Source organism: Colossoma macropomum, unplaced genomic scaffold (genome assembly GCF_904425465.1).
Source record: "Colossoma macropomum unplaced genomic scaffold, Colossoma_macropomum, whole genome shotgun sequence".
Lineage (NCBI taxonomy): Eukaryota > Metazoa > Chordata > Actinopteri > Characiformes > Serrasalmidae > Colossoma > Colossoma macropomum.
In genome coordinates, this window is record NW_023494790.1 from 14,828,409 (window position 1) to 14,851,220 (window position 22,812).

Sequence of the window (22,812 nt, forward strand, 5' to 3'; positions counted from 1 at the left end):
ATATTGTTAGTTAAATTCTCGTATCTCCAAAAGAGAAGCTTTACAGGAGAAGGAAAAAACACTTAATTTTCAATGAAAGTTAATGTAACAAGGTTTTATTCTAAAAAATGTTTTGGACCATTTCTGTTTGTCCACTCATAATTACATTTTGACACAAGGTAAAGGGCACCTGGTACTTTCAAATTATGTACAATCAAAATGACAAATGGCAAAAATGGAGATACAGGGTTTCGATTCAACAGTGACAATATACACATATACTGTCGCACAGCTGGAAACTATCCATCCTGACTCAAGCCACCCATTATGTTGGGTTCTTCTCTCCAAGTGAAGGTCACTGCAAAATCCAATCATGTGTCTTTACATGTATATAACAAGCTACTTCAGACAAGAGACGGGTGTAGTTATTCTAATGTACAGATAAATGAACTCATCTTGGTATTTTTTACTTGATTAAAGATATTCAAGCACTCTTTAAAAATGTAAAAAGTGCAGTTGCATAAATATCAGGGTTAGACAGAATTAGAATCAGTATCTGTGTTCTGTGTGGGCCAATATTTAAGGATCGGGTATCGCTATGGGAGGGAAAAAGTGGTACCCGTCCATTCCTAACTAAGTAGTAAAAATTATTAAGAGGCCTGTACCTACTTTAGACAACTCTAATTTGTGTTCCATCAGCTAATGCCGCTTTGACTAAAACAGACGGCAATACCAAATCCAGACATGGTCACTGCTATATTCAGGCAAATATCTGCCCTACAGTACTACTGTACGACTGCTGCCACACAGTATTTGCCAATTTCCTTGGTCAGTCCACACATTCATAGGTGACTGTGATTGCTAATTGAGATTGTAAGCTTGCTAGTCTCGAGAATAAAACAGGCTCCTGGCGAGCAAGTTAACAGCAACAGTGACCAAGAGAAGGACAAGCAGTAAGTTAACACTGCTAAAATAAGCAGCTCCATAATGCAGACTGTGTTTGGCCAGCGGGGGAGGTGGTGGGAGAGAGAGCGAGCAAGAGAGAGAGCGAGCGAGAAAGAGGTGCGCTCAGAGCTGCGTTTGGCACATCTCTGATGTACTGACAGACTGTAATAAAACTCACGATTACTGCTTCAGCTTTAATTACACTGTGCCGCTATTCATTAGATACTTGAATAAAAGTCCTGGGGGGAATATTTTTGGTAATGCCACAAAAGGTGAACGACAGCTATGCCGTGCACTTCAATTTCAATCTGAAATTAACAGCATGACTGCCGGCAACCTGCTGAACAAAGAAAGTGGCAGTAAGCATGAGCAATAGGGCAAAACATATAATGTCACTTGAAGACGTTTTCACAACACACATTACAATATTTAGCTTTTCGCAGGTTTTTCTAACACAGAAAGAGGAAATAATAGCAAAACAGTATTGCCACATTAAAAAAACCTATGGAAAAGCCACAGTGAAATTTAACATTTGCAAAAATAATGTTTAAGAAGAAAAAAGGAGGAAGACAGAGTAAAATCACTGGGAAAAGGATTAAACAATGGGTAAAAGTATTCCGTTAGATGATGTCATAATGACATCCAATCAGCTACTTATTACTATTCAGTCGATGGACTTACTGTACACTGATTGTTGTGAAGACTCTTTTTTTGAGTTCATCACACCATGAAATCACTAGTGCCGCATTTTAATTATGCTACTACAAAATGGCCTTTTTTTTAACTCATTTGCAAAAATAAACTTAGAAGAAACAAACAAAAAAAAATCAAACAATATGTAAAAGCATTAAAATAAGATGATGTTATAATGGGCTGACATCCAATCAGCTACTTATTACTATTCAGTCTACACAGTTACTATGCCCTAGTTCTTGTTTTATAGACTCCATAATTGGTATAAGGATGATTCATGCAGTTCATCATCACACCAGCAAAACAACAGTGCCACATTTTAAAAAAGACTGAAACTCTGAGTGCAGTAATCGTTCTCTTAATTCAACATCTGGACACTTTTTAAGAATAAACAGTAAAAAAGAACGGGTAAAAGTCTTCAAATGAGATGATGTCATAATGGCCTGGCTTCCAATCAGCTACTTGTAGCAGTTTATGCAGTTACTTTCCACTGGTTGCTGCTGTTTATAGACTCTATAATTGTCTTTTATATATATATATATATACATATATATATATATATATATATATATATATATATATATATATATATATATAAATTCAGTTGTTCAGTGTTCTAGGAGTACTCATCATACCTACAGTATACTCAGAAAAGCTCACTGTGGTGTAATTTATCACGATAATTAAAACATAGTCATACTGCCCACGGCAAGTGTCAGTGTTTTTGGAAAGTCCAAAAGATGAGTACAAGCACGTACTCTGTGGCTTGGGAGTTGAAACAAGGCTGCAGTAACACTAGATCTCTTTTTTCTAGGGCAGATAAATATAGAAGCTGGCCTGGCATGTGTCTTAAATGAAAAACCAGCATTTCCTCACCGTAATGAAAACACTTGCACACAATGTAAACCTCCGGAAAACACAGGCTGGCTGCAGCTGCTGGAGGCATGCAAAGTGCAAAGCAGTAAGGGGGAGGGGATAACCTTACAGACTTTAAAGACGCTAAACAATACTTGTGTTGATGTGTTCAGCTGGGGGCCCAAGCAGGTGGAGTTGTGGTTTCTCATTCTTAACAGTGGGTGTGAGCACGTCAGCGCTTACTAGCACTTTCGCTAACATCTGCATGACCTCTCCATGTTACCACAGCTCATTAGCTATATTGATTACAATGTGATTGCTGGGAGTCGGTCAGATTCAGTAACCAGTGAGTGATGTAGCAGTTGTGCAACATAAGAGGGAAAACGTCTGACCTCTACAGCGTCCAGAAGCTTTTGAAACACACATCAAACACACAAGTGCATGCTCTACACACACGCTTCCTTGTGCTGGCGTAATTTGGGTCACATCTGCCACTCGTCATTAGGGAGCTAACTTTCACTAGTAAAGCAGTGACAGGCACACACGCTATGATTAGCAACCGCAGGGAGCCAGGCCTTAAAAATACACCTGAAAAACATGAGGCACACAGACATAAACCACTGGCCCAAAGATAGGAATTACTTGTCATGTTTCTGTTTTTTTATTTACAGTGCTCAAACATAGTTGCGGGACACTCTCGGATTACAATTAATATCTTGTTTATTTATTACTGTCCAAGATCCGTTCATCATTTATTTATTCATTTCCATCGGAAAAGTCATCACAACCAGCAAAAACTGACTCATTTGCACCATTAAAAAAACATTAAAATGTATTTTAGATGCAACCTTCTGATATTATACTACATGATGCTAATTCTCTGTTTAAAGTTATTTGCCTGTTTTCTGCCTTGCGATCTGATCATCACTTAATTTTTATTATAACCTCATTTTCAATGTTGTATAGCTTTCTAAGACAATTCAGAATCATCTGCAGCTCTGTTCATCATTCTGGAAATCTTAAATATTGTTATTTTTCTGATTTTACAGCTTCGTAGCTTCCCACTAAATATTTGGAACCTGTGAAGTTGTACAGGGCTAGTATATTAGAATCAAACATTAAAATTAAACATTTTCCTGCAACAAAACTTGTTTTACATTAAAGAAAATGAAAATTCCAAAACAGTAAGAAGGGAAAAATATTCTTAGAAGTCACAGTAAGCAGAGTGTGATTTAAAAAAGCACTGTGTAATTTTATATTCTTTCTAACTCTTGAAACTGTTGAAAGGGTAAATGCAAAACTTCAATTGGTACCACATTCATGTTTGTAAGCAGCAGAAGAAATACTTTAAGTTTTACGCTTGATGAAAAGTTACATTTTGATCAGGTTTTTGTAACTTTCACACTGAAACAAACAAAAAAGTTGGAAGTGCACACTTACATCTGTCCATATCTAATGTAAATTGAATATAAATGTAATTCACTGTACTTCACTTTATAATTACATAATTACACTTGAAACAATAACTAAGAATTAATACGTATTATTGTAGCAACATTTTAATTTGGACAGTTTTGACTGATTCATTCATTAGAAAAAAGTTCAAACAATGTAAAAAACAGTTGTTTAAGCCTTTTCTAGTGGCCTTTCTGACAGCAGATTGGAAATTGACTCAGATACTTTGAATTATATGATCAAATAAAAATATTTCTCCCCATAATTCTGTTATCAGGTTTACTTGGACCCTGCTGACTCTCTGTGTGTGACTTCTTGTGACTGCGTTGAGCTGCTAGGCAGCAGCGAAGCATAAAAGGGGAGGGCTAAGAACCCCATGCTGTAAAAACAATTCATATCTTTCCAAGGACGGCTGTGGAAAGAAAAAACAGACAGAACAACTGCAGCTTTTTTCATATTAAACAATCACATACAACTGCCACAAGGAAAAAAAGCATTTCAACAAAATAAAAACACTTTTATAAAAGGGGGCATGCTTGCTCACCAACAAAGCTCACTTCCGGTTTTGTAGTCACATTTCCATCGAAACATTGTATGAACATTACTGAAGAAAAAAAATGCATATCGCAAAAACCATCAAAAGAGGCAGAAATTGCATTTAAAGCCTACTATGATAAAGGTCAGACTGAAATCAAAACATGGTTCATGTCCCTGGTCATATTAAGCACGATTTATTATACTGTACCATTTAAAAGACAACATTCTTGTTTCCCTGTAATCTTTCATCAAAGTTTAGTGACTTTTGCTCACATCATCATGCACCAGTGGGTGGTAGAAAATAATTTTAACTGATTACATTATGTTCCACCTCCCACACCCACCTATTATCAAGTGAAAATGGTCATACATACGTGAAGGAAAATGTGTTAGCATTTGTGACAGCGACTATATATACACACACACACACACACACACACACACACACACACACATTTTGCTGATTCTTAATAAAAAAAAACAGAATAGGGGAGAAGGGACATTGTAGCTTTTTTTCAGAGAAAGTAGAAAGGCAGCTGCTAGCAGACAAAGCATCTCTAAAAATATTGTCTTTAGCGGGTGCTGGGAGGCAGCCTGTAATTCGCCAGTAAATATTTTATAAGGCTGAGTGCACTGGAATGTAAAGAAGAAAGGCTGGCTGGAGCTCATGCATAGCTAAGTGATGCGGCGCGCCCGGTGCTTCCATCACTCTTCGAAACGTTTCAGCAGGCAGAGGGGAAATGGGAGGCTCATATCTGATGAAGGTCACGGTGGAACATGAGCTATGGTCACACATACACACACACGGGTCACCCTGCTGTTAATCAGCCGATAACAGAGACAAATACTGACAGATACCTCAATGAGCCTTATCAGTTAAATCAAATATACACTATATGTCCAAAAGTTTGTAGACATCTGTTTATCCAATGTTTCTTCTGAAGTCTAGAGTATTAATAAGGAGTTTCTTCCCCTTTGCTGCAGCAACAGTCTCTGCTCTTCTGGGAAGGCTTTACACTAAATGTTGGAAAATTGCTGTGAGGATTTGATTGCATTCAGCCACAAGAACAAGTTCTGCTCCATCAATCCAGAGATGGCAGTTCCACTGCTTCATGGCCCAGTGCTGGGGGGCTTTATACCCCTAGCTAACACCTGACATTGGGCATGGTGACTTCAGGCTCATGTGCAGCTGCTTCAGAGCATCATCCTACTAGCAATGCTTTTCTATGGATTATACAAGGCTGTTTATGCAACTGAAAGCCTGTCAGCAACAAGTTCACTTTGAAGAAATTGAGTTCACTAATTATAAGTGGTGTCTAAATACTTTTGGTACTTTTTCACTGCTCAAAGTACCAGGCAACAGAAAACTAGAACTGTGCTTTTTCCATTGGCCAGCACCAGTTTTGAAAATTAGCTGGTCTCAGCTTAGTATGGAAACAGTCGTAACTGAAGCCAACAACAATTTATCAAATCTTTACTCTTCCAGGTGAAGGTAAGTTCAATATGACCAATAAGCATAAGACTGTAAGCTGAAAAGGTATGTTGAGGTCAATTTTTAGAATTATGACTTTGTAAAGGATTTGGTAAGGTGACAAAAGGTAGACAGGAATATAATGCTAACACTTTTAGCATTCACGCTAGCAGACAGAATGAGAGTCTTTGTTCATATTTTCATATTAGTCAATAAAATAAAGCTCTGTTTGATTCTGTAAATGATTTTGTGTAAACGTAGATATTTGTGCAAGTGCAGAAAAGTGCATTAACATATTTCCTTTCAGTGTCAATGTACAGCAAGCAAGAGAGCTAACACACTCTCTTGAGCGAAAAAAAGTGAAGCTTTGCTTGACTCTACACATGATTCTGTGTAAATGTAGACATTTTATTGAGTGTGAGCACAGAACAGCGCAGTACATCATTTCAAATCAGCCCATAGCAAGCAAAAAAAAACAAGCAAGATGGCTACTTAGCTTTCAAGTGGTTATTAAAGTTCCAGTTGTCTCTCAAGCAGGTGGAAAATGATGTAGAACGGATATGGTTTCATTTGGATAAGTTCTCGGAAAATTGCCCATCTTGTTGATTTGCTTTTACATCTGTTTGCAAATGTTTGGGCACCCCCTGGTCCAATGGTATGTTTTGTTCATTTTCTAACTAAAAATATGTAAACATCTACAGAGAACACACTTCTGCACAATTTAATGCACAATTACTGTTTATTTACTGAATTTAACATATTGGGAAAAACTGAAAAACATAAAATGTGACCTGTGCAAAGGTTATGGCACATTTTACATTTTATGTTTTTGTACCCCACTATCTTGAAGTGAGAAAATACATAGAAATTGTGCACTAAAATTTGCAGACAAATGCCTACTTAAGTCTGTTCACTGAGGATGTTCACTTATTTTCACTAAGAAAATAAAAAAAACATGCAATGTGACCTCTTAAAACTTTTGCATATAACTGCATGTTTTAACAACTATTACAATTATAAGTGTTACTATTATTAGCAGCAGTAGTAACAGTAGTAGTATTAGTACTAGTGCTGTTGATGTCATTGCCTGTTGTCATTACGTGTGTTGTCATTGTGTGGTAACATGTTTTGTTCTTTTTCTCCCTCACTTTCTGTAACACACACATGGTTACAAACACATACACAAGCTGTCATGAGCGATCTCCTCCAGACGGGTTACATGTTTTTCATTATGTAAAGCATCAACAATAGAGCACTTCATGAGAGACAGGAAGAAAACAACTTCCCTGTTGCAGAGTTTCCCTTCAGCCTGCAGGGGTATTCAGGTTACTCCTGTACACCCTACGCATTACACGCTCTCCTGTTATCTTACACTACAAACCTTTGCACATAATGAGCGAGTTAGCCTCAGATGCTATCTGGGCCAATCACACTCAGGCCCACTGTGCAGGATTTAAAGTAACTGTCTGATCATAAAAACAAACCAAAACTATTTTAGGTTTGTTACCCCAAATGCAGTAAGACCAGATATGTTTCCTTAATTTCTTTATTTTGTTTTGCATTGGAGCTAACAGGCTAACGTAGCTAATGAGTAACTAAAACTTATATCCATAAACTAGCAAACTGTATATTAAATCATCACACAGAGGTGTTGTAATTTCAAAGTAATCTCAAATAGACTTGTTTACATGGTTTCTGCCACTTTAAAATGAAGAAAACAAAACAGTCGCAACTACCTGGAAGACTTTTGTCCACAGCATGCAGTTTGCCCAATGCAAAATGATGAGGCATAAGTTTATACTACTTGTAAGGTTCATTAGCCTTGTTGCTCCAGTGCAAAACTTTAGACACCAAACATGTCTTTGACCAAGTGATTGCTTAACACCTGAAAAAATCTGCAGGTCTGTCTGTCCATCTCTCCACTGTGAGAAGACAACTCAATACTATGGGTCTGAAAGGATGAAGAAGCTGTTAAGATTAAACCTTGGAGTATGGACAAATATCCCTTTTTGTGAAACTGAAAGGAATGGAAGCTATGAAAAAGGCAAAGGCAAAAAACAAACTAAATACTGAACATGTGGATATTTTGATCTTTAGTTTGTACAGCTTCTGTGGAACGGTATGTTAAATATATGTTTTCTGCTTTTTTCCTGATGAGAGAAACTCTCTACATTTCCCATAACTTGGCACCACTGAGCACATGGTGGAGATGACAGATGTTTGGAGTGTGTGTTTCCTCTTCAAGCAACAGGCACACTTCCTGTCTCCTGAGCTCCTGGGTAGAACCACAAAGCTTTGTGTCTGTGTATCTGAGTGTGTGCTCGTGAGTACAGCCAACGTGACTTGCTCTAGAGACAGCTCCACATTCCTGCTGCCTGCCTGAGAATAGTCATGGGAACTTTACTCACAGTCCAAACGAGAGAGTGCATGCCTGGGTGTGTGGGCGAGCGAGCGAGCGAGCGCGAGCGAGAGCGAGAGAGAGAGAGAGAGAGAGAGAGAGATGTAAGCTAGTTTGATAAGCAAGCAAAGAAAAGGATACTCATTTTTCCACTTTTTCCAAAGAAAACATACTGTTAGTCTCTGTCAGTACATACACACACTATAAACACTATAAACTGAATGTAATGTAATGCATTTCTTATATAGCACTTTTTTGTATGGAGGGGTTTAAAGTATGTAGTTAACAGTACTAAATAATAAATGTACTTAATAAAAAGTGATGAGGTACTGTAGTAAATATTATCCAGAGCAGACAACAGTGCACACGAGACCACACAATGATTGCCTACCTCACCATGCCCACAAACAGCACAAAAGCACTTTAATCTCTTCAACCCCTCTGAACTATGATGACCTCAGCAGCAGAGTCAACACAAACAGAAGAATGGCTTTAAAAGACTAGCATCATACAGCAGTAAATCAGAGTCCAAAGAACACTCTTTCTCTCTGTGAGGAGGCATAATTACAAACAGGCACACTTTGGACAGAGCTGCATTGAGGAACTGTTTGCTAAGTGGGTCATAGTGCAGCCCTTCCCACCTCCTTCTGCTCATACATTCACTTCAGCAGTGCATGTCTCTGTGGATCAGCCAGATTACACAGTGCACCATGACTGAGTCTAGACTTTACCTTCCACCACTGCAGAGAGAGAGAGAGAGAGAGAGAGAGAGAGAGAATGAACGAGAGACCTGCCCTACATTGGAAAATCAGAAACATGGTTATAAAGAACAGAATTTGTTATTCAACTAAATGTTACAATGTTACATGGGTTTGCTCCACAGAAGTCATGTCCCATCAAGGGTGACTGCATTAGTGGTGTGTTAGGCCCATTAGCGTCATTGCTTATACCTATCATGGTGCACTGTGCAATTGCAATGGCCTTTATACACCAATCTGGCCACATGTATAACGGATGATATCTTACACACCAAATGTGATCTTTCGGATGATGAAAATGCAACACTATTTTACTTGAACTTGCTCAATCGTGGCTGTTTCTGCCATTGCCATGATATCAACCAAGCCTGACCGTTTGGCTGTGACCCAGCAATTAGCACAACAAGATTGCCTCTTGCAGAGCAGCATCTCCAAAAGCAGCTCAAACTGAGTAAATTGCAAACATCCAAGCTGCTTGTGGAAGCAGTCAAAGTTTCAGGTCCTGAATGAAGGGATAAAATTCTCTGTGCTCCTTTCCCTTTTTAAAAATGGAAAGTAGCCTAATCAATGTCACCGTTTGTCCATTTTCAGCTGATGTGTTTTGTCTTTTCCACACTTAGACATTTTGCTCATTTGCTTTTTTTTTTTAAAGTGAAATTCAAAAAATGCATTGCCTTAAGTGTGTATAGTTTTGGCATGATCCGCCTTTTTGAGTCATTTACTTATGCTGTGTTTAGTGTGCAAGGGCCTTTGCATTGCACACTGTGACATTATGGTATTATGACTGTATTGCAGAAAACAGTCATTTGCAAACAATCATCACCAACCAACAACCCATTTGAGCACTCGTCCTGTTTCACAGCTCTAGGGTTTTTAATAAGTTTTCCGACAATTAGAATTATCGCAATTTTTTTTTTTTAAATTGTGAACACAGGGTCACAAATCAAACTAGAGATGAGAATACTGAATCGCAATCAAGAGTGCACTGGACAGTCTCAGCTATGATTTCAAAATGGCAACTCTCAAAATAGTGCAATAGTTTCAGACGTAGCCCTGAATTATTTATTCATCTTGCCATGCAGTGGTCCTTTTCTGAGCTGTTGTACTAATAGCCTGACTGTCCATACAGAACTACTACTGCTATGTATATAAAAAGGTGCCACTTTAATTATGCTTGGGGTAAACCAGCACTAATGAAATTTAAAGCAGGTGACTTCATACTGTTCTAGAATCAGAACTGACAAACCAGTTCAACTAGTGTGAATTAAGGACAACACTGTGAACTGGGGAATATTCTAGAACAATGTGACATTCTAGAGTGGCATGATTGAGGTAGAACATTCTAGGACAGTGTGAATTGGGCAGAAAATTCTTCCGTCTAGTCTTGGATTTTGTAATCACTGCTAGGTATGACACTAGGCGGCTAATCAGTTACATTAATAATCAGTTGATTTCACTACCAGTGGTTCCAAAATCCAGTAACAGAAAGTGGATTCAAGTTGCAGATTTGTTGCAGATTGTGACTGGGGGAGTATGTTTTAGAGCAGCGTCAAAAGAGTGAAGGATAATCAAAAGACTCCCAACAATAACACGCAAGTATGGCCCACCAAGCCAACATTTGGGTTTGCTTGCGATTGTTGGGGAATGTTAGGCAAGGGAATACTGCATTTGCATCACAGACGTTTACCACAGACAATTTTGATGTTTGCTGACTAGAAGCCAGTGGACAGTTGCTGAAGCAACCATTAAAAGTGCAATTTGGGTCAACAGGATTTGTGTTCTGTCAGTACAGATAAAGTACTGTCTGTGGTAATCAACTGTAAAGCTACAGATGTGATGAACAGATTAGACTGAAAAACACTAAAGTTTTCTTTTATGGGAGATGGTCTGTCCCAGCTCAAGTAGACTTGTCCCGGACCCACCTTCTGCTGAGCCGGACAAGCCTTCGGCCCTCCACTGTCCCCTTATCAACTGCCAACACTGCCCAGGGGCTTTCCACACAGCTGCACTGGCTGGACACACTCTGTCTGGATTCTTCCCCTCTCTTTCACATACATAGCTCATCTATCCACTGCAGTGATTCAATAAGCGCAAGGCAGGAAAAGTCCCTAACAGCCCCCCTCCACATACACACAGGGGGATAAATCAAGATGGCTCTCGCCTGCTGCCTGGTATTACACAACAAGCCTGCTGACGTAGGCCAGCCCACGAAGAAGGTGGTGGTTAAAATAAAACTATGCTGGTGCTTTAGCATGGTTAATGGAGGCGAAAACGTCCAGCTGCAGACATACTCGAGGTGATAAACATCCTGCGAGAAACGAGAGCACGTGTCCTAATGGTTCCCAAAACACTGCTCCCGAAAGAAAAAAAGGGCGTGCTCGCAGGCACAGCCCCAAATTAACCCTTTAACAACAAACTTTGTTAAGGTTAGCGCTAAAGTACACACAATTCTATACAGTTAGCACATCTATATGAATAGAGTGATTTTTTTTTACCTCTCTGCTGATTCGCTGGCCTTGAAAATCAACCCAGAATGTCCAGAGCTGTTACGGTTCACAGCAGAGCCCTCATTTGTAGAGAAGTAGATGGTGAATGAATGCGAGCAGTCTTTTCAGAAAACCTTCTTCAAAAGAAGAAGCGATGAGCTCCGAGAGAACAGCATGTTCGCTCCCGCGCCGGCCGCATGGCCGACATTTTAAGTGGCTGACCAGGGAAAAGGGGAGAGAGAGAGAAAAGTGGCAACTGCGGCAGAGCTGAGAGAAAACAGGGCAAGGAGGAGGACGAGTGGAAGGAGAAGCAAAGCCTCTCTCTCTCTCTCTCTCTCTCTCCCTTCGCTCGCTCGCTCACTCGTCTCCAACTCTCTCCCACACAACACCCTCCCTTCTCCCTCTCTCTCTCAGCGTGTCCGAGGGTTCCGGAGGCTCGGACTGGATCTGGGTCAGAGCCGCCCGCTTCCTCCTGCTTACACAAGCGCTCGACTGTTCTGCTTGCGCACACACATGTATGCGCACTGCAGCCAACAGGAAGCTCTTCAGACCCACATACAGGAAGAAAAGAAAAAGCGAGAGAGCACAGGCCCTCCTTTTCTTCTCTTCTCTTTTTTTGGCCTCCTCCCCCCTCCTTCTGCTTCTCTCTCTCTCCCTCCTCTCTCTCTCTGTATCTCTCTCTCCCTCAGCTGTCGAGCTTTTTTCGGATGCTTATTTGTGGGAGCGCAGTGCTGCGGAGTGTCGAGCAAGACTGAGTGAGCGAGAGAGAGAGAGAGAGAGAGAGAGAGAGAGAGAGAGAGAGAGAGAGAGAGAGAGAGAGAGAGAGAGAGAGAGAGAGAGAGAGTGAGTGAGTGTGTCTGTGTGTGAGGGAAAGGGGAGCAGCACTGATGAGTGTGTGTGCGTGTGGCAGGAAAAGGGCGGTGGTGTGTACAGTGTAACTAATCTCATCACAGGTAGCCGAACAGCCACTTCCAGAATGACTCACAACAGTGATACGAGGTTTAGTGCACAAACACGCAGTAAATTAAAGAGTGTCCAGAAAGAACACAGGACATGATGTCTGGACAGTGCTGTCTCCAGACTATAATAGCTGCACACAAACCCTCTGACCACTGCTTAACTACAGGACACAATAATCCATATAAAACAAAAAAAAGAAAATATGTACTGTATCGCTCATTACTATCACACGTATTTAGGGCTGCAGCTAATACTATTCTCTAGAATGTTCAAATATTCTATAACAATGAGAAAAGTCAAGTTTCATTTTAACTGAATAGAATAAAAACCTCATTCTTATTCTTGGCTTCATTTGTTTTTGCATAATATAGCAAATAACAATTAACATACTACAAAATAAATACTGTTTAATAATTATTTCATAGTAAGTGGTATTAAAATGTTACTCCTATTCAATCTGGAAACCCTAGTCTGACACCAAAACTTCTTGGTGAACTCTTGTCAGTCATCAAGGGAGCCATGAAGGTTTTTAAGCCCCTCAAAACTGCTTTATCCCAGAGTTCAAAGTGTTTTCTTGATGATTTTTCAACAGTTCAGGACAGCCAGCTAGCTGCCATGCTCTTCTTTATTTCTCGGTAATAACTACCTAGCAAGCAAGCTGGTGATATATAATTTATTTGGACAGCACCTGGAGTTAAAACTGATGCTGCCACCTAGAGTTGCGAGAGTCTCACAAACTGTGCCAAATCACAAGGAGTCCACACTGAAACCAGAGTGCGGAGCTGACAGCTGTGTGCTGCTTATGAGAAGCTAGTATTTGCCATTTTAAATTAATGTGACTCACAGCATAGATTCGGCACAGCAGAACACAGTGTGAGACACTGCACTGCTCAGCACAGCAGAACACAGTGAAAATTAAAGCCCAGACTCAGCACGGCGGAACACAGTGCGAGAGACAGCACCGACTTAGCACAGCAGAACGCAGTACGAGACACAGCACCCACTCAGCACAGCAGAAAACAGTGTGAGTTAAAGCACAGACTCAGCACAGCAGAACACAGTGCACAATAAAGCACAGACTCGGCACAGCAGAACACAGTGCGAGACACTGCACTGCTCAGCACAGCAGAACACAGTGTAAATTAAAGCCCAGACTCAGCACGGCAGAACACAGTGCCAGAGACAGCACTGACTTAGCACAGCAGAATGCAGTGAGATAATAAAATACAAAGTAAACACTCCAGCACAGATAAACACATACAGACAGGAAATTTGTCTGTATGAGGATGAACAATTTCTCTCACTCTATCTTTATATATACACTTCTATACTTTTCTCTCCATCTCTCTACTTCCTCTCTCTGTCCTTGCCTTTCTCTCCTGTCTTCTCTCTCCTTCCTTCCTCCATCTTTCTTTCACCCCTTCCCTCCCTCTAACCTTTCTCTATCCTTCTTTTCTCTTACACCTGTCGTCCTCCTTCCTTCTTCCCTTCTTTTCTCACGCTTTCCCTCTCCCTTTTTCTCTTTGCCTTCCTTCTTTCTCTTACTCTTTCCCTTCTCTCTTTCTCAATGCCTCCCCTTCTCTTTCTCACTCCCCTTCCTTTTCCCCCCATTTTTCTCCAGCCCTCATTTTTCTTTCTTTCTCTCTCTCGCTCTCTCTGACTCATTTTTTCCCTCTATCCTTCCCTTCTCTGTCTCCCTCTTTCTTTCTCTTTAACAGTACACTGCTGGAGTGTAGTCAGTCTGTGCTGCAGCGTGTTCTTGGCAGCGGGGCTGTCATGCTCAGAGAAAAGCCCAGAGAGTGCTCCGCCATGATCAAAGGCCGTTTTCACTCTTAGAAACGTCAGAGCACCCGATCCCTGAAGGAGCCCCAAATCACAACCACGCACTTTTTCAACGCGCACAAACCCTCATTAAAACCACAGCAGGGCCAAACTTTCCGCTTTCATACACCAACCAGGCTGAATTAGCCCCTCTGACACAGACACTGCTTTAAGTCCTAGAACAAACCTTTAGAAGCCTCTGCTTGCACATATGCGGTCTAGCTGCTTCTTCTGTGGGTCCACTTAATGCAGCAATATGACGAAACAATATCGTCATCACAACAAATTAAAATAGTAGACAGAACGTAGGAGTGAGCGATATCAAAAGTTATTGTTACCTCAAATTACATCATGATACACGACATCATCAGTACTTAAAGTTTTGACGACGCTTCAACAGTCAGAATTGGCTAATTTTCACCAAGCTTCATCAATACTGACATATCCAATCTGGGTTTGATGCTGGATCAAAAGTTAAAACTTTAAATCCTTTTTACACAAATGTTCCTCAGTATTCTCAATGTTTCTCACTATACTGTCAGATAATTTTGATTCTTTCAAGCACATTTCTTAAAAAAATGCCAATACAATGAGATAATTTCACTTAATTTATTTAAAAAGGTTAAAAAAGATCTAGAAATAAGTTAAATAATCTTAGAACATTCCTACAACCATCTCAAAAAGAGAAATATTAGACATATTGACCGGATTTAAATTGCCACTTGCCAAGATCAATTTTTGCAGTGTATAATATTACATCTCCCACTCCTGTGTGAATGTGTGAAGGGTTGTTATGGATTCAGCCTGAGCTTTCATTGGTGAAGTGCAGAAGTATAGCAGCCACTCCCCTGGCAAGGTCACCAAAGACTGACGTGACCGGAGATGAAAAATGGGGTACCAAAGAGCACAGCACAGTGCGCCAGCTACAGTACAGGCACAAACATAGCACTAGTTCTTGAGCTTTTTAAGGCCACACACATAACTCCCACCAGCCAATTCACAAAGTCCATACACTTTTACATTCTAAATTATTAGTTTTTGAATACACTCCCACTAAAGATGTACAGTATATTGTTTGATAATTGTTATCGCAACTTCAGTGTTAATAATAATGATACTGCAGGAATGAGCATTAAGCAAATGAGTCTCTAACCAATCAATGAATGTTCTGTGAGCATCCTGAACAATCACAAATGTCCTTTGGGTGTTTTGAGCAGGACATTCAAATGATGCAACAAACGTAAACAATTTGAGTAAAAAACAATGCAGTCCTTAACTGAGTCACAACAATGTTTCACTATAACATGTCATGCACTTTATTGATCCTACTTGGTAATTCTGTCATTTTGCTGCATAACTATGTCCAGTCTGGGAGCAGCCCAGCTTTGCCAGCAGAGCAGCACTGCCTGGGGGGTTAAGCGCCTTGTCCAAGGGCTCAAATAAGTATGCTCAGCCAACCTTTGGATTGAACCATCTCCCACTGCTAGCTCACCTCTCCTGTTTTCAGTATATTGTAAGGTATCGTATATAATATTCAGCAATACAATTAAAATATGGTATGCAGCCATATAAACAAAATTGAACTACTGCTTTAATTCCCCCTTTAACTCGCTACTTCAATTGCTAACAATTAGCTTTCATTTATACAGGTACATTTCTGACTTCTATCAGCCATCGCATAACGCTATTTAAAAGACCAGTCCACTCAAAATCATCTTTACACACAAATTAGTACATTCTACTGCAGTCACTGAAGTAAGAAATAGAAGTGGGTGATACTGGATAGGAAAGAAAGAAGACAATGTGCTACAGAGTATGAAAGGGTTTGCAGGTTTTTTTTAAACCAATTTGCTACTTTACAAACGTTCTCACACATCCCCTGTAGTTGATCTTAAACAGTCCAAGCTGTACAGTTGGTTTGGCTTCGACCTGCCAGACACGCAACAACTGCCAAAACAACACAATGCAAGCATGCAATGCTCATAATGAGACACTACAAAACAAAGGCATCAACTGTTGGTAATGAAGAAAGCCATTAGTTGAATTGTTTAAAATATAACAAGAAGCATTTCCACACAGTCATTTATTACTGGCTTTCTTGGTTTGTGAAAGCATCAGAACATTAGCTAATCTATGACCCTGTTTACACTTGACATTAACATTTGATGACGAGTAGCACTGTGGTGATCATCATTCAATCATGACTTTACACATTCCTTGTTTAAAACGTAGCTTCTGAATCCAGATAAGTGATTGGATAAGTACAGAATAAGTAACAAGACTGAGCCTATTAAGGCTGTGCTGTGTTTTTAATGCTTTGAAATACAAGACACTGGGCTTTGTACGTTTTGCAGAGGTACAGGAGTACAGTCGAAGAAAAACACAGGTTTAAATCACAGTCAAAAGTGCTGACAGAACTGTGTGCTGTCCTTCACAGGCCTCAAATTGCTTTTTTAACATTTGTGTTTGTAAGTCTACGTTTATTACACTTGTAGATCCTTAAAATATCTAGTTTAACAGAACAGGCACTTCTCTTTTAAATGTGTATACAGACAATATCCAGATATGGGACGCATTTTAATACTGTGTGTAAACAGGGCCTACATGTTCAACCCATAGGTAGCAGATTAAGAATCCAGCCTATGCTAGTTCAAAGGGTTCAAAGTGATTCTGGCTAAAGCTATCAATCTGCATGCAGGCATTGGCCATGCTGTGAAGAAACTTTAGAGTACCTCAACTTCAAACTCTTACGTCAGCTGTTAATTACAGTGATGGTGAACATGCCTATGCTGGTCAAAAGTTCTTTCAAGTTGTCACTGGGAAACAATCTGGTAAGGGAACTGCACGATTTTTACCACTGTCAGCTTTCAATGACAGCAGCTTTGTTTGAGGGAAACTATTTTTGGAAATGCACTACCTGCAGAAAAACAAACAAGAACAGCATGCATTCTTATACTGAAAAGATATGACAAAAAGGTGGTCGATCATCCAAAAAAAAAAAAAATTCAACTGAATAGTCCTGAACCAAAATACATGCATTGAAAGAGGAATTCCACAGATGCATAATGCAATCACTAAGATGTAAACGAAGTCATTTCAGAGCTGTTTGATGTGAAAAGCTTTGTCCCCAGTCAGAATTGTTCATGGCAGTAGTGACAGGAATCAGACGTTCAAAGCAAACTTCAAATCCATTCTTGGCAGAGGGGTACATGTAAGACGTTATAAGACAGAACAGGCCCTAGATAACTTTAACGTTTTTTTTTGCAGATTTCTTTTTTTCCTGCAGATTCATGATATCTCCAATGCAGATAAGCCCTTGTATCATTTCCATTGCCAAAAAAATCTGTAAGTTTCCCTACAATAAACCATTTCACTTCAAACCCCTTTGAAGACTTTGCTTGCATCTCAATGATGAATTCCCATTTAAGAAAGTTCTTTAGCTCCTAAATGCCAAACACTTACTTTGCACGCACTGACGTTCCACCTTACACAGCTTCTGTCCTGCTAATTTTGCATGATAACTTTGCCTATTCAAATCGCTACAGTTCCACCACAGTTCCACGATGGTAACAGTTGCACCACATTGTGATTACTGTCAGGACACAAAACACTGCCCATTCAAGCCTCAAGAAGGAACTTCACAGCTTTTGTGCTGCTGTGGATGGAGAATTCTAGTCAGCTGGCTTTTATCCTCTCCTGATCAATACTACAGTGTAATGTTTAGCTGGTAGAAGTGGTGGGGGAGTGGTTGGCGTGGATTAAAGCAGAGTGAGTGACAGCAGTGAATGGCCCAGGAATATCCCCTTTTGGCTGTAAAGGCGTCGAGCCTGCTAATCTGTCTGCCAGCTGCTTGCTACACTACATACTCAACCTGTCCTGAGATGTCACCCAGCAAATCTCCGCAGGGCTGGACAGTGGATAATTGAATAAAGCTGCCCTCCATGCTGAGCACACCATTTCTCTCTCTCTCTCTGTGCTCCATTTTTTATGCATGGCCTTTGACTTCAGGGCTCCAGAGAAGGAACAAGTCCAGTAGCAGCAAAGCAGCACCTATGATGACACCCCAGTGATAACCTGGCTAAAGAATGACTTTTAATATTAAATAATATTAAATAATATTAAAATCAATGAATCACCGAACAGATATTCATTAAATCACGGGGAAGTGAAAAACAAAAAGATGGGCCAACATTTGGTCAACAGCAACACATAATTTAAGCAAGACTAGGCAAGTGCAGTTTTGCTGGATCGTCATCAGCTGTATGCTATTTGTGTCGGGCATGTGTCTACAGTACAAGATATTAAAAAAATGTATATGATAGATTGCCAGTTAACACTTTATAGGGTTGTCAATCAACATTTTCCACATTAAAAGCACAAATCTATCAGACTACTACTACTACTACTACCACCACCAACAACAACAATAATAATAATTAAAAAATCTGATAAAGCAATAAAATAGTCTCAAAGTCTGTTCTTTTTCATCAATTCTGAAATTCTTAGCTTGATCTAAATTAGCAGAGTCTAGGACTGTTATTAGCATAATAACAGACTCTAAAATGATTTCTACACTGACATGCACTCATTAAATGTTTACATTTTGCTACAGCTACACAATAATGTGTAAAGCCAAGCAAATTCACCAACTTCTCTTAAGAATCTGAGCAAAAAACACTTAGCATATAGGCTTATTTGTGCATGCATTATAGCTTCCAAACTAGCTAAAGTTACATTGGCAAGGTGATCACTGTGAAAAAAGGGTTGGACACATCAAAATACTATTCAATTTTATATTCTGATGCACTCAGTGACCAGGTACTAGTGCTTGGTGACTATCGTTGGAAGAGTTAAAAATAACACTGCTTATACTGCCAGGTGAGAATTTCTGGCTAAGACTGAACGATTTGAAAAAAACTATCTAAAAGCAATATTTCGGTGTTGCTATAATTTAAATTTGTGATTTGTTACGGCCTGATTTTGCCAAGAACACATAGGTTACTTCACGCTTTCAGTGTACCAGACACCCAGATAATCGTGGTTGTGTTGTCATGTACACAGGACAAAGATGTTTAGGGTGCTTTTGATTGGTCTGACTATTGTACAGATAGTTCTGTGTTGCAAGCCTTCATTTACCCACTTAAAACTTAAGACAATGTAGGCTATAGATATAATTGCAGCTCAAGTTGTGATAGATATAAAAACAATTTATCATTCAGCCCTATTTCCAAGTGAAGTCAGACACAGAATAAGCTCAAATAAGCACTGAGTACTGCTGAACTGTTTATTAGGAAGAGCTTTTGTAGTCCTTGTAAGACCCATGACATTCCACTGAATATTATTCTGCTTTATTAGATTATTTGTATGTTCACCCTATATTTGGGGTATGAGTAGGCAGGACATAACATCCCTTTATTTAATTGGGTGCATATGCTAAATACGGCATTGTTTGTGCATGTACACTTTAACAATTGTCATTTAGTCAATCAGACAGTCAGTGACAGACAGTGACTCTTGTTGGTCAGCACACTGGGTGGTCAAGCAAAAATCAATCATTTTCCCAGTACAAATAAACTTTACTCCACTTGGCAACATGTGTTTGGCTTTGAAAAAAGTAATAAACGAAAAAATGAATTGAAATATTACACACAATAGAAGTTTTATTGAATGTCAACAACCTTTATGTCAGTAACCTTGCTCCAGGTCATATCCATCCAGTGCTTACTCGTGCTACACCTGGTGCACAAAGTTAATAAACATTTGAAACGTAAAATCAACAAGCCTTTTTTGCATACTGCAGTCTTTTGCATTATTAGTACCGTGAAGGCCAATACTGCGATAAAGATAAAAATATAATAGGGCCAGCCCGCTGACCCCAAAATCCCTTCTCAGAGCCCTGAACTAACACCCTGTTCTCCATCTGCCACTAACACACACGTTTGGACTGCCTGCAATGAGAGGCAGTCCGACCAGCACAGCAATGCCCTAAACTCAAGGACAAAGAATGTGTGCAGTAATGCCAGTGCTTACTAGCCCAACAAAATAAAACACAGGGCTGGGGTGAAGGGGAAAAAAAAGTGGTAAGCACATATACATTACACCCTAACTAGAAACATAAAGCATCTGGCTCTCTGAGTTACTGCACACAATGCACATGTAAAGACAAATCCCCTGATTTGCTGCACTGACATGCCAGCAGGCAGGTACACCAAACACACCCAAACACACCCAAACACACACACACACACACACACACAGGAGGTGTACAGGAGACTCATGATCAGCTTTACTCATCTCCATCTGCAAACTCTCTCTATCCTCCTCTTCCTTCTCCCTTACTCACTCACCATCTCGCTCCTGCCCTCATCTGCAAACTCCACCATTCCATCTCATAGACAAAGAGAGAGAGAGAACAGGAAGAGAGGAGAATACACACACACACACACACACACACACACACACACACACATATATGAAAGAGAGAGATAGAAAGAGACAGAGAGAGAGTGAGGAGAGAGAGTAGTGTTTGTTGTCTACTGGTGAAAGAAAAATGGTAGAACAGCTGAGTGTCTGAGCAGTGGGGGAAGCGCCGAGTTATTCGTTTATTAATTTGTTCACTCGTTCATCAGAGATAGGAACATGCTGACGTTGGTCTGACTGCGTGAGCCGATCTGTGCCATTAGACAACCAGAGATAGACAGGAGCGCCTTTGTTCTTTGTGTTTCTGTCTCCCCTCTGTCTCTCTCTCTTTCTCGCCGTGTTTTTCTCCCCTCTCTCTTTCCGAGCCAGGTAGCACTGCAGCTTTCCACACTAGTCATTTTGACCTTGAGAACACACACCGGGTCACCACAGGCAAACTATAATGTCAAAGCATTAGATTCACTGTTGGCTGGGAAAAAAGAAGGAAAAAAAAATAGACTACACAGTAAACCCTGAGTGCATGACACGGCTTACAGCGTAAGAGACCTTGGTCCAGGATATTTGATATGAAAAAGGCATATATAAATATCAGAATATTATGGAGTACATACTTTAAAACATTTCACGCTCTACATATCAGACTACAAAAACAGCAAACCACAAAATGACCTTAGTTAAACAATGAGGCACCTATAATCAACACATTACATATTTATACCTAATGTATATGCATAAAAGATGACAAAATCAGTATACATCACTTATTAAACAGTTTAAGAATGAAAATGATTTAATACAACATATATATTTACAACATATATAATATTTATCCCATATTTATCTGTTGATGCTGATACATAAGATTCAGCGTTCCAGAGAAATAACATTATTTTCTATTGCAGTAAAATAAGTAAACTGCAAACATTTTAGCACAGTAACTCAGCATCCTCTATACCAGGGGTCTTTAATTAAAATTCAATAAGGTCCAGGTAGAGAACATTTCCTCAAGCAAAGGTCCGGAACATCATAGTGTCTAACTTGCATCATAATTTAGTGCCATACACTGTACAATGAAGTAGCATAGTAGTCTTAGCAACATCTTATGTAGTCAACAACTGAATGTCAAATCAAATAAAGTACTGTTCAGTAGTATTTCACAACATTTGTCAGTTTTTTTTTAGAGCGCGCCATGTGAAATAACTTCCCTCTGACTCATTTCTACGTTCACATTACCAGTTCGAAGTGGCCCTAATGTGACTCAGATCTATTGTTTTCAGGGCTGTGTGGACACACAAATCTGATCTTTTCAAATCCGACCTGAGCCACTTTCATATGTGGTCCTAGATCGCATACGTATCCGATTCATGGCCACGCGACCCTAATGTGATGCTCAGATCAATCCATGTGCTTTTGTTCCACTGCGCGTGCACCATCATTCAGCGTAACAATGGCAGCAGCAGCAAACGATAAAGCCTGTAAACGGTGGAAAAGCAACACCTCACCTTTTTCACCTTCGTCTCGCTCTAATAATGAACAGCTGAGAGCTGTTCAGAGTTTATTATCTTTGCAGGCTTGTTCTGCACATAAGTTTGTTTGCTGATGATGCACGTGACACACGTGATTCATTCACGTGACGTTACTGAGTAGGATGCGCATATGCGGGTCATTTCAGGGTACCGGTTCGTTCACATTAACGACAGGTTTGAGTCACTTACCTAAATCAGTGTGAACCATCGTGTCAGAGAGATCAAATTTGAGCAATGAAGCTTGTAGTGTGAACTTAGCTTTTTTCCTCCGACTGCTGTTTCTCGCCTCGTCCCTCCCCTGTGTGTACGCCACTCACTCGAGTCTCAGTGCTCATCGTAATACACTGTTCTGATTGGCTGAGTAGCATCATGTGTGATATTTACAACATGTGATTGGTCTGTGAGTTTCCCGGGCCGCTAAACCGGTACCGTAAAGGTTAGAAAACTTATGCCCATTAAAATAGGACCACCCCGTCGAAATTAAATAATTCTCTATAGTTTATCGGTT

At 39.9% G+C, this 22,812-nt stretch overlaps 1 protein-coding gene across 5 annotated transcripts in view; it reads right to left on the reverse strand.

The window, feature by feature from the left end:
* jmjd1cb (jumonji domain containing 1Cb) overlaps window positions 1-22,812 on the reverse strand; it is a 187,651-nt gene that overhangs the window by 63,551 nt on the left and 101,288 nt on the right. Inside the window, exon 1 of one of the 5 annotated variants that reach the window (XM_036572265.1) lies at window positions 11,587-11,612. The exons of the other annotated variants lie outside the window; for them this stretch is intronic. The gene's annotated coding sequence lies outside the window, so the exon portion shown is untranslated. Of the gene's footprint in view, window positions 1-11,586; window positions 11,613-22,812 lie in introns of those variants that run through there. 5 annotated transcript variants of the gene reach the window in all.